The sequence below is a fragment of the Mixophyes fleayi genome, chromosome 1 (assembly GCF_038048845.1).
Source record: "Mixophyes fleayi isolate aMixFle1 chromosome 1, aMixFle1.hap1, whole genome shotgun sequence".
In the NCBI taxonomy this organism is placed as follows: Eukaryota; Metazoa; Chordata; class Amphibia; order Anura; family Limnodynastidae; genus Mixophyes; species Mixophyes fleayi.
Window position 1 is genome coordinate 252043098 of NC_134402.1, and position 15936 is coordinate 252059033.

Sequence of the window (15936 nt, forward strand, 5' to 3'; positions counted from 1 at the left end):
ACCTCTCCTTTTAATCTACAGGTGACCAGTAAAACCATTCCAGCTATGGGGGTAACGGGAAGAGTGTTACATTATCCTCTAACTAAACCTGCTGAAGTTACTATCGGGCCCCTGCAAACCAAGCATTCGTTTCTCTTGGCTGCGGCGGCTCCTACTAACTTGCTAGGGAGAGACTTGTTATGTAAAATGGGATGTGTCATATACTGTACTTCAGATGGTGTGTTCCTAGATATACCCGAGAAGGTCGCTCATGAGGTACAGGACATATTGGACACCCCTCAAAGGTTAATGTTACACTGTACTGTTATAGAACACAGTCCATCTCAAGTAAAGGGGATGTTGCTGGAAATACCAGGTTCACTATGGACCAAAGATGGACAGGACACTGGACTGATGGCAAACGTAGCCCCTGACATGATCAATCTAAAAAGTGGTAGGATAGCTCCAAAAATCCCACAGTATCCATTAAAACCGGAGGTGGAACTAGGAGTATATCCTGTTATTGAGAGGCTGTTACAACAAGGGATTTTAATTTGTACAGCCAGTACAGCAAATAGTCCCATTTCCCCTGTGAATAAGAGTGGGGGGAGGGGCTATAGATTAGTCCAGGACTTAAAGGGAATTAATAAAGTTGTTGAGAGCCAATTCCCCGTAGTGCCGAATCCAGCTGTCATCCTCATGCAGATTCCACCGTCTGCTAGTCATTTTACTGTCATTGATCTATGTTCTGCTTTCTTCTCAGTCCCTCTTCACCCTGACTGCCAATACCTTTTTGCATTCTCCTACCGAGGAGTGCAATACACATGGACCAGACTACCCCAGGGGTTCATTGACACTCCCAGTATTTTCTCCCAAGCCTTACATGACTGTTTGCAATCCTTTCAACCCCACAATGGGTCTGTTCTAATTCAATATGTGGACGATTTGTTGCTGTGCTCTTATTCTTTTATGTCATGTTTACATGATACTAAATTGTTGTTGCTTCATCTTTCACAAACAGGGCACAACTTGGCAAAGGATAAATTACAGCCATGTTAGACTAAGGTCAAATACTTAGGACACTGCCTCACTAAGGGGCTAAGACACCTGACAACCGACAGGATTGAGGCCATACAACACATGACTCTGCCGCAGAGTCAGAAGCAGATTCGTACTTTCCTGGGGATGTGTGGATACTGTAGATCCTGGATCCCAGGTTTTTCTATTCTGGCATTACCATTGCAGGAGCTAGTCTCTTCCTCAAAACCAGAACGTGTCGTACACCCAGAAGAGTCAGAGCAAGCATTCTTTAATCTTTAAGATAGTCTTACAAGAGTACCTGCATTGGGAATACGTGATTATGAAAAGCCTTTTGAGCTATACTGTACAGAAGCTGATGGTTGTGCAGCAGGTGTCCTCACACAGAAACATGGTGACGCTAGCAGACCGGTAGCATACTACAGTGCACAATTGGACAATGTGGCAAGATCACTCCCAACATGTCTCAGAAGTGTAGCAGCAACTGCTCTTCTGGTAAGTAAGAGCGAGGACGTAGTATTAGGACATAATTCAACTGTCTATACACCCCATGCTGTATCAGCTCTGTTAAATTCAGCCCAAACCAGACATGTTTCTTCAGCTAGATTCACAAAGTGGGAACTAGCCGTGATGGCACCCTCAAACATCACCATCAAACGATGTAGCACCTTAAATCCAGCTACATACCTTCCATATGTGTCTCTAGAGACACAAAGGGTGGGAGGTGAGGAGACCCTGGTTGATGATGAGTTAGGCAAGAATACTGACAGGCATGATTGTATGGAACACCTGAATCAGACCTTTACTGCAAGGCCCGACATACGTGACACCCCCTTAGAAAATGTAGATTTTACGTTTTATACAGACGGAAGTTGTCATAGACAGACAGAGATGGGAGAGCTATGTACTGGTTACGCTGTTGTAGACGATCAGGATGTGGTAGAAGCTGAACCTCTTGGCCCACCTCACTCAGCCCAGGTGGCGGAACTAGTAGCACTAAGGAGAGCGTGTGAATTGGCAGAGGGTAAATCAGCCAATATATATACTGACTCTAGGTACGCCTTCGGGGTAGTGCACGATTTTGGGGCCCTTTGGCGTCTTAGAAGCTTTTCGACAGCAGCAGGTACGCCAGTGGCACACTCACAACACATAAAAGGACTTCTGACAGCGATACAGTTACCCAGAACAGTAGCCGTCATAAAGTGCAAAGCCCATACCTTTGAAGAAGACCCAGTGTCATTGGGCAACAACAGGGCAGACAAAGCTGCTAAATGGGCAGCAGGGCAACCTATGACTGTATCGACCGAGACTATGATGGTTTTTCAGACATTAGACATGCAGAAATTAATTGAAATGCAAGATTTGTGTTCCCTGCAGGAAAAGGCGGTCTGGAAGGCGAAGGGATGTGGCCAAGAGTCCTCAGGACTCTGGAGGGATGCACAAGGTAAGCCTGTAGCTCCCCGAACGTACTATCCAAGCCTGGCTGAAGCATCACACGGCCTGACTTACCTGGGTAAAGAAGGTATGTGCAAACTGGTGAGAGCATACTGGTGTGCTCCCGGATTTTCCTCTCAGGCTGGTAAGAAGGCAATGTCATGTCTTACTTGCTTGAGGAAAAATGTTGGGAAAACTATTCCAACTGAGCCATCCCACATCCCTCCTACAGACGGACCTTTTCAGGTAATACAAATTGACTATATCCAATTACCAACGTGCAGGAATCTAAAGTATTTGTTAGTGTGTATTGATGTGTTTTCCGGTTGGGTAGAAGCATATCCGGCAGCCACTAATACTGCTGTGTTCACTGTAAAGAAAATTGTACAAGACTTCGTGTGTAGGTTCGGTATCCCTAGAATCATTGAAAGTGATAGGGGTACCCACTTTACTGGTGATATCTTCCAAAATATGTGTAAACTCATGGGAATCGGTAGCAAACTCCACACCCCTTACTGACCACAAGCCAGTGGTAAGGTGGAGAGAGTAATTGGTACTATAAAGAACAAGCTTGGTAAGGTAATGGCTGAAACTGGGTTGGCATGGCCTGAGGCTTTGCCATTGGTCCTCCATAGCATTCGGACCACTCCTAGACCTCCTCTTAATCTGTCCCCCTTTGAGATACTGTTCGGACAACAACCTTATTTGATCGTGAGTCCACAACACGACTTGAAGTGTAATAATGAAGTGACTGTACAATATCTTATAAGAATGAGCAGACAGCTAAAGCAACAACAACAAAAACTTAAAATGCTGTCATCTGGTATGCCAGAAACGAACTGTCATGATGTTGAACTTGGAGACTATGTTATGATCCGCAATTTCTTACGTTCAGGTTGTTTAACAGACCATTGGGAAGGCCCGTACCAAGTGCTGCTGACCAGTACTACATCACTGAAGGTTGCAGAGAGAGACACTTGGGTCCATTCCACCTACTGCAGGAGAGTCCATAATCCGGAGAAAGTGCAAGATAAAACTGCGACCGACGACATAGATCCGTCACTTGTGAGTCTGTTCTGGGAGACCTAAAGCCTGCAGTCGAGACACCTGAACCAGAGACGTTGCCCCAGAACTATCTTTCCAGCGATGGAGTGGCGGTTTTTGCTTTTCTTTTGTTCCAGGATTTTCCTTGTTTTTACTCTTTCTAGGACATTCTATTTTTATGAAGGAGGATGGAGGACGGAGGAGAGTTCTGGTAGTGATACGGATGAAATGGAGGCAGAGGAAAAGTTATTAGAATACTCAGAGCAGCCCATTATCAAGCTTGGTCCGGGGGTTATGAAAAGGTCTGCTAGCTCAGGAACTCGGAGGCAGTGTGAGGGGCTATTGTCTGATGAGTATTGTATCTGCAAGTTCTGCGACTCACTAGTTGAAGAGAGATGCATCCAACGATGCCAGTCCCCCAGTACTCTGAATATAGGCGGGCATCCTTTGGAGGATTATCACTCCCTGGTGGGTAAGGTGCTAAACCAAACCGAGTGTTGGGTGTGCTCTCACGTGCTGCAAGGGCAGCATAATATAGGACTAGTGCCATTCCCTCTAAACATATCCGAAGTACTCAAATTGAGGGGTGGGAGGCCCATAGACGGGAGGTACAATAACACTAGGTCCCCTAGTCTGACGCTTCGACAATACTCCATAGACAGATCTTTGCTGTGCCTAAATATCTCTCATGCAAAACGTCTGGAGAATTGGGAAGCTGACCCATCAGATCAGACAATGGCTCGCCACACTCATTTAAGAGGGAGACTCACAAGGTCACCAATAGGCAGGAATGTTGATGGAAGTCACAAATTAGGGCGTATAACCAAACATAAGAAAGTAGCCATTGGAAAAGTCTCTATAGATAATTGTAGGAATGTCATCCATGCCGACACGTGTCTGGAGCAAATGGAGACACTAGGCATGGGTAGTTTTATCAAAACTCTGTGTGATATAATTAATGGGCATACTGTTCCTTATGTTCTCCCTGATGACGTGTATTTTGTTTGTGGAAGGAAAGCTTATTCCTGGGTGACTCCGAGTTCCAAGGGCTTGTGTTTCTTAGCTAAACTGGTTCCTGAAATCATGATTCATGAAGAAATGGTTGTTATTCACAAGACTACATCACCACCATACGTACACACACAGTATAAACACCGTGACAAGAGAAATATGATTCCTGGTGAGGAACCCATAGCTACAAAATTGATTAGTGAAACTGCTGGTTTTCAAGTTATGGTTGCTCTAGATCTCACCAGGACCACTCGGGGAACATTAAACTTTAAATACATCCAAGACCTAGCTAAATTAATAGATAATATCACCGAGATGTATGATGACACTTTCAGGTATACTGGAAGGGAGCTACAAGTGTACAAGAAGGAGTTGGTGCAACATAGACTGGTACTAAATTATCTCACCTCTATTACTGGTGGGTACTGTGTGACATTGGCCACCCAGTTCGGTGTCAAATGTTGCACGTACATCACTAATAATACGGATGACCCTAAAGAGGTTATAGACCGGAAGATGGATGAAATTTTGCAGCTGAAATGGGAATTTCGAAAGAGCCATAATTCTTCGTTATATGAGGTCGGGGAAAAGGTGGCGGGTTGGTTCTCGTGGTTGAACCCTGTGAAATGGTTCTCCGGTCTGGGGGAGTGGGTACAGGAAATGGTTGCTAGTGTAGGTAAGCTCCTTCTCCTTATACTGGGTGTCATCCTAGCAATTGGTTTATTTGTCAAATGTGTTCCTACTGTGTTGAAGTGTGGAAAAAGGTCTCATAGGAGTAACACTGAGAAAGAGACTGAAAGGGTGGTACCAGATACCGAGATCATGGTCTGTGAGGAAGTATTGTATAATCCTGAACTTGAAACGGTGATAGGGTGATAGTTTATTACACTATCAAGGGTTGGAGCTGTCGAAGTCAGCAAATTGGATAAAGTCATTTCAATTAAAGTCGAGCAAACTTGGTTGTCTTTGTCTGAAAAGATGCATTAAAACCATAGAGGCCTTGGACCTAACTGACGAAAACCAATCCCAGACAATTGCCAAAACCCACGGTTCCTGTGTCTTACCTTATTGTCCACTTAAATTACAGAACAATCCCCATTAATTTCATACCTCCCTATAGCTCTTCAAAGTAGTGGGGTCTAATGCCCAACTGTGATGAAAGTTTTGTCACTTCCAATAGGCATTGTCCAACGCTATTATTGTGGTTTCAATGCACACAGAAATTTAATAGCAAAAGATAGCAGGATTTACAGGATTGAATCATAAAAGTGTCGAAGTCAGCAAATTGGACAAAGTCATTTCAATTAAAGTCGAGCAAACTTGGTTGTCTTTGTCTTAAAAGATGCGTACGGTACGCTACGGCGTACAAGGGCTTGCTACGGCGTGAAAGGGTGTACGCAGCTACTACACGTGGCAGCAACAGTATTTGGTCTTTTACCATACATTCGCACAAACACGCATACTTGTAAAATAGTACACATTAATGGTAGTTGCAACACATAGTCAGTTATGTCGAAATATAGTATTTATGTTTTATATTAAAGTTATATGCATATTAGTGAAATATATGGAACAGGTTGAAGGAATCATATCATGTGTGGTATCATAATAAACCTCTTAACATTTGCTACTGTTTGGTTCACTCTGCGAAGGAATCGCAGAGTGCATACGCAAGTTATGAATGATAGGGAATTATGGACTACTTAAGACTAAGGAATCTTGGCGGGAAAAGCAGAGCATACCCCCTGGAGAGATGACCCCCTCCTTTGGATTCTTTAGTATGAATTAGCCAATGATGACAACTCCTTGGACATTCCTGAAACCTGGACCAATAGAAGCAAGCTATACCATCTCCATTGTATTACTGTATCTCTGTGTGCATATAAGCAGCAGCTTCTCATCTAGTGTGCAGACATCTTGTCCCCAGACTTCAGGATTGAATGACTGCACACTGGATCCAGAGCGCCTGCAATAAGTAACGGCTGTATTTATTATCACTTCGCTTGAACATATTATACTACTTTTTGTGAATAAATCTTTGTACGTTGGAAACACAAATCGAGGTTCGACAATCGTTATTGGTTAGCGACAATACGCACTTAACAAAAGGTATAGCAATAAACAGGAAATAAAAAATACATTTCATTACGCAAGCACGTCCTGGGCCCAGGTCCATGTTCAGCCTTGTAGTCTGTAGTCAGGAAAAGAGAGAGCTAACACTGGCCCATGGCTTGCTTATGTGCAGTTTCAGTTAACAAAAAACAGTGATGGTGTCACAATGCCATCATCAAAGATAAACTAAAATGTTTCTTCATTGGTCCAGGGGTCAGGTCAGTCCTGCACAATGCAAATCATTGGCGGTGGAGACCAGCTCACTCTAACAACTGAGCACATGTGCCTAAGGGAACCAACCTAATCCAGTTTAAACCAACCTATTTGCATTCCAAGCACAATATCATTTTGAGCATTAATACTTTATCTTCCATAACTAGCAATCGCAGGAATCGATCGCTTCACTGATAGTAGCAGATTCCTGATAGAATATGCAGAATAAAATGACACTAAACATGATACATTTCCTATATCCTGAGCCTTAGATACCTTTAATGCAGTTTTATCTATGTATAAATAAACTCTAAATACATTTTACTAATAAATAAATGTGGATTGGAACCTTAATAAAGGCGTACTACTTACAAATGTAAGTGTGGGTGTTATTAATCCGTGCGATTGCGTCATTACACATGGCGTACTAATCGCAATGGCACGGTTAAACAATATTAATCAATTTAGTTTACGTCATTCAATTAGTTGACAACCTAAATCTAACCCAATCAAAGCTCGATAAGGCGTCAACTATAAACTTATTTACTCCCAAAACATGTCTTGAATTAAAGTTAATATTGAGAGACAAACATTTAAGGACCAAGGGGTATATTTACTAAAAAATATATATATAAAAGTATATTTGAAAAAGTGGATGTTGCCTATAGTAACTGATCAGATTCTAACTGTCATTTTGTAGAATGTACTAAATAAATCATAGCTTATCAACCTATTTGCTGGAGAGGAAGAGGCCCGCTGGTTATTAATCACCTGAACTGCCCCCCGATTATCACAAAAGAACAGTATGCTCCTATCTTGCAACCGCTGCCCCACAAATCAACAGCTGCTATAATTGGAAATAATTCCAAAAGGAATAAGTTCTTCTGTTGCCAGTCAAGTGGCCAGGGCTCAGCACATCAATTCCCATCAATGTAAGCCCCGAAGCAGACAGAACCAGCTGAGTCAGTAAACAGCTGTAGGTCGCCATAAGATGTGGGAGGAGTAACCCACATTAAATGAACCCCATTAAAGTAATAAATGAAAACCTGTCATATCTTTAAATATTCTTTTTGTTTCCCCAGACAGTCTGATAATGCGATGACTCTTCACTACCCCCACCATAGCACTCACCAGCTTTCAACAAATTATTCTGCACAGCAGAAGTGGGACTTAACCTGCTTCAGGGTGACATGTAGGTGTGAGAGGTAGGAGGTAGAGGTCACAGGCCTGAAGCTTTATAGAAGGACAGACACATATATAGGGGAGGGTGCATAAATTAAGGCAAGTCAACTTTCAACAGCGATGGGGAATAGGATGGAGGGAGCAAGGGAGGTGGAGTCACAAGCTCAAAACGTTATTGAAAAAACAGACAAATGTGGCAAGTAGGAGAGAGAGAGACAAAAATCAATAATTTTCCTCTTCCTCGGTCAATGGTGGTATAGTCACATAGTAGGCTCTGAATCAGTCTGTGACAGTCATAATGAGTCATAAAAAACAGAATTTGCGTTTTTTTAAAAGCACACATACTTTAGGTATGCATATGTCCATATTCAACAAGGAATGGATCTGAAGATACATCTGTTGATGAATACGGGTCTAGGTCCGCACTGCTCTAACAAACAATACACTGCAGGATATGTCCAATACATACCAAGTGAAAATGCAGGTGGCCCAGTGACCCAGCCCAAGGTAGCCCACTATGGACCGGCCCAGGGGACAGATGCCCCCCTTCCCCCCAGCCCAGCCAGCCCCTGCACCTGTTAATAACATAGTCATTAATGTCAAATGATACAAAAATACATTTATTAGAATGTTCTTAATGTCTACTGTTTATAATATAAATGTTTACAGTTGCTCCTAATTGCAAACACATGTTCTAGCATGCATACACAGCCATCACCACTAGTAATCGGCAATTTGCACCAGACCTGTAGCTGGTGCCGAAAATCACGTACCTTTCAGATGCCCAAAGCTTGAATCAGACGCTGCTGCATGGAGCTTGAGCTTGGACTGCCATTACTGTACATTGACTAACTGCATCTGCCCCATCCGCACCCCGTTCTGAGCCTGAAATTGTAAGCTGTCATAAATGTCCTTTGCGCTTGAAGATAAATTGGAAGCCGCTGACTTCTGTGGTGTATGGTCCAGTTCTGCGCATGCACAGAGTAATTGTGTGCACTACACACAACATATCGCTATTTACATTCCTTAATGAATCAGGCCCTTAATGTTATAGCACACAAATAGCAAAGTGTTGGACAGGTATTAAACTTTATTATTTTATAGTGTGTTCTATGAAAAGATACAGGACAATGATCATTGCATTACAAAGAAAAGTCTATCATAAATGGCTATTTATGCTCCTTGTTTTCTATGCGCATCACTGTAATGTAAGGATTTCCAAGTCAGAGATATGTAAGAATCTTAATTTGGTTGTAGGTATAAGCATTTTTGGTGCGCATGCACAGTATGAAAACTCTCCACATTATAGAGAATGTTGAGAGGAAGCAGGCAAACACATTATACATGGATGTGTATATGCAGATTCAAACTGTAGATCATTTTACAAGTCAACGAATATCGAGTTACAGTGAAACAGAAAACAGTCCAATGTAAAGTAAATCCAAATAGTGGGTGTTATGATAATTACCACAGCAAATGTGTAATATGTAAGACAATGATTGGGGTGTGAGCAAAGGAATGAAGCCACTTAAGTTATTTTGTGTGTATACCATAATCTGTTAAGTAACTGCTATACTATGTAGATAGGAACTTCACCTGACTTCACAGCAAAGTATGTGGGTTCAAAATAAGGTTATAAGAACTCCACATTTTGGTGAGAGTTTAAAACACATTTATAATTTTACAAAGTCACAACATGGCATGGGAGATAGAGAGCAAGATGTTCAATATACCATGATGATATACCAGATGTCACCATCATTAGAAGGATACATTAGCCCACCTATTTTTTATCTCTTAGTGGCCTTGAGTCATTAAGGAGAGCAAAGCATAAAAAAGGAGTAACTTTGCACCTGGGCAAAACCATGATGCATTGGAAGGGTGGTACATTTAAAATTTGTGGACACATTTATAGTTGGGATAGGGCATGTCCTAGATAAACTTAGAATTTCAGTGTAAAAATAAAGCTATCAAGTATTTGTGTGCTACATGAAAAAACAGCCAGTATTTAACTTATGTGCAAAGTAATAAACTAATTTTCACCCGTTGTATTGTAACATGGTTTGTCCAGGGGAAAACTTACTCTTTTTTTTACTTTGCTTTCCTTAATTACTCAGTATCTAAATTAGTCCAGGAAACAAATTTTGCAACTACATTTTTTTCCTGTGCAAGTCATAAAATATCCAGATTATTGGTTTCTAAATTGACTCCTTTTTTTTTTTAAGTAAACAGTTTAAAAATATTTAATTTAAGCTGTGAACTGAAGGTACCTAAACAGTTAAGTTATGATTAGAAACCACATGTGGGATATTAATAAACATTTCTCTTTTTTATTTTTCCATTCTTCTGCCCCATGGTTTATTTTACAAGAGTATTAAATTCAATTTGCACTATTCATTTAAAATTATATGTAAAATTCAAGACATTATAAAAAAAATCCATAAAAAAATAAAAGATGGGAACATAAAGAGATCAATTCTAATAGGCTGAAAACTAAAGTGTGGTAAAAATCATTAATTACAGTATCGGTAGTGAACTATTCCATGACAAAGCATGTTCAAATTACATTAATAATTACAAATGTATTAAATCCTGCACCAAGTGTATTTCTCTTAAACTTTATTTCTATTAGCAGCATCATGTATAGAAAATGATTGTGACACATACAGTACCAGGAGTATTTGAATCTGTCGTTCTTCATTTAGATACCAGTGAAGTGCAATGCAATCAGTGACAGTTCAAGCTGAAATTCCCCAAACATGCACTGTCAGAGTACCTTTATAAAGCTTCAGAAATGCAAGCTCCTGGGATAATACAATGATTCTGTTTCAGCTCCTTAAATTTGAAGGATCCATTTAAAATGGCTATTAGATCATGTAAAATACCAAATTATATCCTGTACATACATGAGTTCAATATATGTATACATTTATATATACTTCAGGGAAAGGTGACATGCTGCAAAGTTTGATAATTTACAAGCCACAACTACAAGAGAGACTGTTTCTCAGTAAAGTCTATTAGCCAGGTGGTTTAAGCTGTTGTGCCTTTATTTATTTATTTATTGTATCATGACTGGTGGCAAAAGGTTCTCAGATTAGCTAGTAAAATTTGAATATATATACGAAAAACATAGAGGTTCATGCTCAGTTGAGCATATGCCCATTTTTTTTTATTTTATTTTTTTTAAATCCAGTATTTTTATTGAAATTTTTTAAGATATAAACATACTAAACAACAAAAAGAAAAGAAAAACAATCGCATACATATCGGAATTAAATGACGGAATTTACAAGATTACATTAAAGCATAATAATAATAAATGTGCTATATTCATTCAGGATCATACATCGTAAATGCTTATACATAAGTATGTTACACATGCAGGGTTTATTACATGGACTCAGATACTTATTATAAGAACTGCGGTAGCCATACATTTAAGTAGATAGAGCATCTGTACTAGATGACATAGGATAGAATGGAGACTCTAACCATCTGTACCATATATTCTCAAATTCCTTCAGAGCCTGTCTGCTAGTATAAACAAATCTCTCGTGTCTTATGGTGGTATTGACCAGTGCCTTCCAATTTTTAACCGTGGGACTCGTCGGGGCCAACCACAGCCTCGCTATACAGACCTTAGCCAACATCAATAACTGTGAAATGTACATTTTTGTCAGTTTATTAACTTTCCCCTTCAATCGGAGCCCAAAGAGACAAGTGGCCGGTGAACTAAGAGACACTTCAATTCCAGTAACCTGAATACATCTCCTGATCCTTCGCCAGAAGATTTGTATACATGAACACTCCCATAGAAGGTGCCAAAAGTTAGCATTGATCGGATTGCATTTCGGACAGTTAGGGGTAGCATCCGGGCGAAATTTTGCCAATCTAATAGGGGTAAAGTAGGCCCTGTGTAAGATAAACACCTGTATTTGTTGAAATTTTAATGATGAAGTATAACCTTTAGTACTGTCTGTAACCATTTCCCACTCCTTGTCTGATAAAGGGCCAATATCTATTTCCCACTGATTCCTCAAACCATTCAAATCATCTGCAGTGGATTCATACAGAAGACATGAATACATTCGAGAGATCAGACCTCTATAACCCAAGGCCTGTAATTGTTTCCTCAGTGGATCCACCCCAAACACCAAAGTCTCCCCTTTAAATTGTGTGTTTAGGGCGTGTCGTAACTGAAGGTAAGAATAAAACATTGTTCTGGGTACAGAGAATTCCCCAACCAACTGTTCGAAGGATTTAAGTACATTTGTATCATAAAGCTGACCTACCGACACCACACCCAACCGAGACCACTCCCTGGCCCTCTTCACTGTATTCAACTTCTCAAATTTCTTTGCCCCCCAGATAGGAGTATATGGATCAATGTCAGTTTGTTTCATTATTTTATTACAGATTGTCCAAATCTTAACTGCCTGAATCAGGAGCGGTGGAGCCCGCATACCAAGCCGCCCCGCCAGCAGTGACTGTAAGGGAGTGTGATTAGAATTAAATTGGTGTACCAACACCCAATGTAGCTCATGGTAATCGGGGTCCGAAACCCATGCCTTAAGATGGACCAATTGAGAGGCAAAATAATATAATTTCAAGTTAGGAAGTGCAAATCCACCAGAAGATCTGGATCTATACAGCGAGCTGAGCTTGACCTTAGCCCTTCCCCCTCCCCAAACCAATGAAATCAAATAGCTATCAATGCATCGGAAAATGGAGGGTGGAATATATACAGGTGACTGCTGGAGTATATATAAAAACTTTGGCTGCACCATCATGCCCATTTAAATATGCCCATTTTTACAATAAAATACACTTTTGCGTGAAATGCATGCACACAAAATAAGTCACATATTACATAAGTATGCCAATTTGTTCACATCTGTTACTTGCACCTTCTAACAACTGAGAAGGTTGAACGGGAGAGGGAAGGAGCAGTCTAATGTAAGCCAAGTATAATAAGGAGGTGTTTGTGCAATTCAAGTAAGGCAAACCTGCTCAAAGATTCGTGTATACACCTGTCAGGAGGCATAGCTCTTGTGGGTGGCTGGTGAAACGATAAGCCCTAATGATGATGATATTTGGCTCAACTTAATTTGCCACAATTGGATGATTGTGGATTGACCTCTCCAGCTGTTAGCATTTCCTCCATGTATCCCACCTGTATTATATGATCTAGCAGATGTTTGTTAGTGTGCCTTTTTCTGTAGTTATACCATCGCATTAATGACAATTAGCACTGGACTTCTATAGAAGTATGTTAATATTATATTTTAATACTCTGAAAAGGCACACACTTAGAAAGTCTTCTGAAATAAATATGAAGTCTTCATCGCATTTGCGGCAGATGTGGACACCTGTCAAGAATAGAGAAGTGCATTCTTGTGCAGACAAGTACAAGCTTTTATACCTTTTATCAACATATGTTACACAGTGAAATGACATGTACTCTTTTTTGCAGGTTTATAATATGGTAAATAATTTTCTAATTCATGTTGGCTATCTTGATATAAATAACAGCAAACATTAACATTGTTTAAATCAGTGGTTGTAAATTTAGAAGTGGCGGTATGGTAAATGCAATGGAAATGTAAGTTAATTGAATTTAATAGTTTTTGGATGAAGGCAATAGGAAAACTGGCAGTGTGCCATACAACTGTATACACCCAAACTTTGACCACTGGTTTAAAGCATATGCGGAGGCATTGTATCTATAATTTCACCATATTCTGCATGATGTTCCTTAAACATAAGAACAAGTCTGTCTTGTTTTTACTAAAAATACATCTATTCAGAATATATCAACTTTTGACCTCCTCAAGCTGACTTCTGTAGAGCACAGAAATGGACACACTTATTTACCTCGCTAACTTGTAAGTATAATGTATTGCTTAATTGACACAATATTAACCATATACAGTTAATATTGTGTCAATCAGTTCGGCTTCCACTGCAACAATGAGTACTGCTATAAAATATAAGAAACACAACATTACTGATGAGCGCTAGTTGGATTAAAAAGTTATATATATTCATTTATTTAATTAAAACAAATAAAAAATCAGATATAATGTCATATGTATGCAACGCGCTGGTATTGGCAGAAAATACAATACACAAATTTAAAATAAATAAAAAAAACATAAAACCTCCCATTCAATACTGAGCCGGTTCATATATGTTCATTTATCCAGATGAAATTAATTTGTATTGCAAACACTCATTTGGCGATTTTTCCTATATAACCAGACTCAAGTTGTGTTATATAGAATATTTCATTATCTTCATGTGAATCCACATAAAACTTTATCCTGTTATACATAGGGTTCACAGTTCCAGTGTGTTTGACCCGTTAGCCACAATTCAATACTGGATCCAATATAAAATATATATGCTCTTTAAGAGGAAGCCTCTATTTAGGAAAAAATAATTAAAATTCGATACAACACTGTTAGGGTACACTCCCCAACATCACTATTCACAGAACAACAAGAGTCAGTCCATTTTAGGCAACAATGAGAAGCCAACCATTTTCCTCTTGTACTGTCCACAATTGTATTAGTGTTGTACCTTATTTTCCAAGAAGCATCCGATTTCTGTGAAATTGGGAGGGATCCAAAAAACATAAAATCCACGATGCTGATTAGGCTTGAAAAGCTGGACAGGTTGATTTATTTGCCAGTAGCAAACACCTGACGCTTTTCTCCGTCTCTTGGTGCTGTTTCCTCAGAGGTTAACATTTACAGCTTCAATGCACCTTTAAATACCATTAGATACATTGAGGAGACTAATCAATAGTGATCTCCTCTTATTGGTTAATCGTAACAAATTACATTTCATTCAAAGCTCAACTAAAAGCATTCCTTTTCTCATGTCATTATGACATCATAAAGTTAAAATACAGCTTAAACTACAGCGTACCGTGTGTTGCATAAACAAAAACATGTGATTATTGCCGGCCAATCACAGCACCAATTAGGTCGGCCAATAACTTCAGGTTTTCAGAAACAGCTGATCGTATCTGTAGACTTAGATCACATGACCACACTAGATGTTCCCTCATCCATTATACAGTTTAAACATACTTTTAAATAGCTAGTCATTCCACAGCCACAGAGCGTGGTGCCTCCAAAACCATCTAGAAAAACAGGCTATTTCGGAGTGCTATTATGATATTAAATATTCCTCAATTAATATACCGAATATGCAAACACCTTAAAAAAATAAAAATAAAACTATTATAAATAATAAAATTAATTATGCAATTATGTTACGGACGAAATAATTCCATAGTTTATAGTGGACATGCATACATTATAGTAAGATGTTTTATTTTATTTAGAAATCCCACATATCATTCAGTAATATTTTCATACTAATACAATACACAGAAATACTTGCTCTAATAATTATACTTGTACTGGGCCACTATATTATATAGAATATAAACATTCATATAAAACTAAATCAAGGTCAACATTTATTGTTAAACTCAAATGTCTCGTTTAAACCATGAGGGATCAGTGTTTACAGTCGAAAGATCCAATATGCTTCATGCTTGCATAGAAGGTTAAAGCAATCCCTTCCTCTCTTTGTCATCTGAACCTGTTCGATAGCTCTAATTTTCATGCTCTTCATTGAGCCCACACCACAGTTCCCAACATGACAGGCCAAACTATGTATCTTAACTTGTTTCAAGATGTTTCTGTGGTGCTCTAAAAATCGCAGATAAAAAGGTCTAATTGTGCGGCTAGTATACTGCATACTGCGCTCACAGTTTATAAGATACACTACATAATTAGATCTACAGTCCATATTACTCCTTATGGAAAACTTGTTAGTCTTATGTTCTACATAACTACAAGTGAGACTTTGTGGTCTCCCACATTTATAAAATCATTAGGTCCT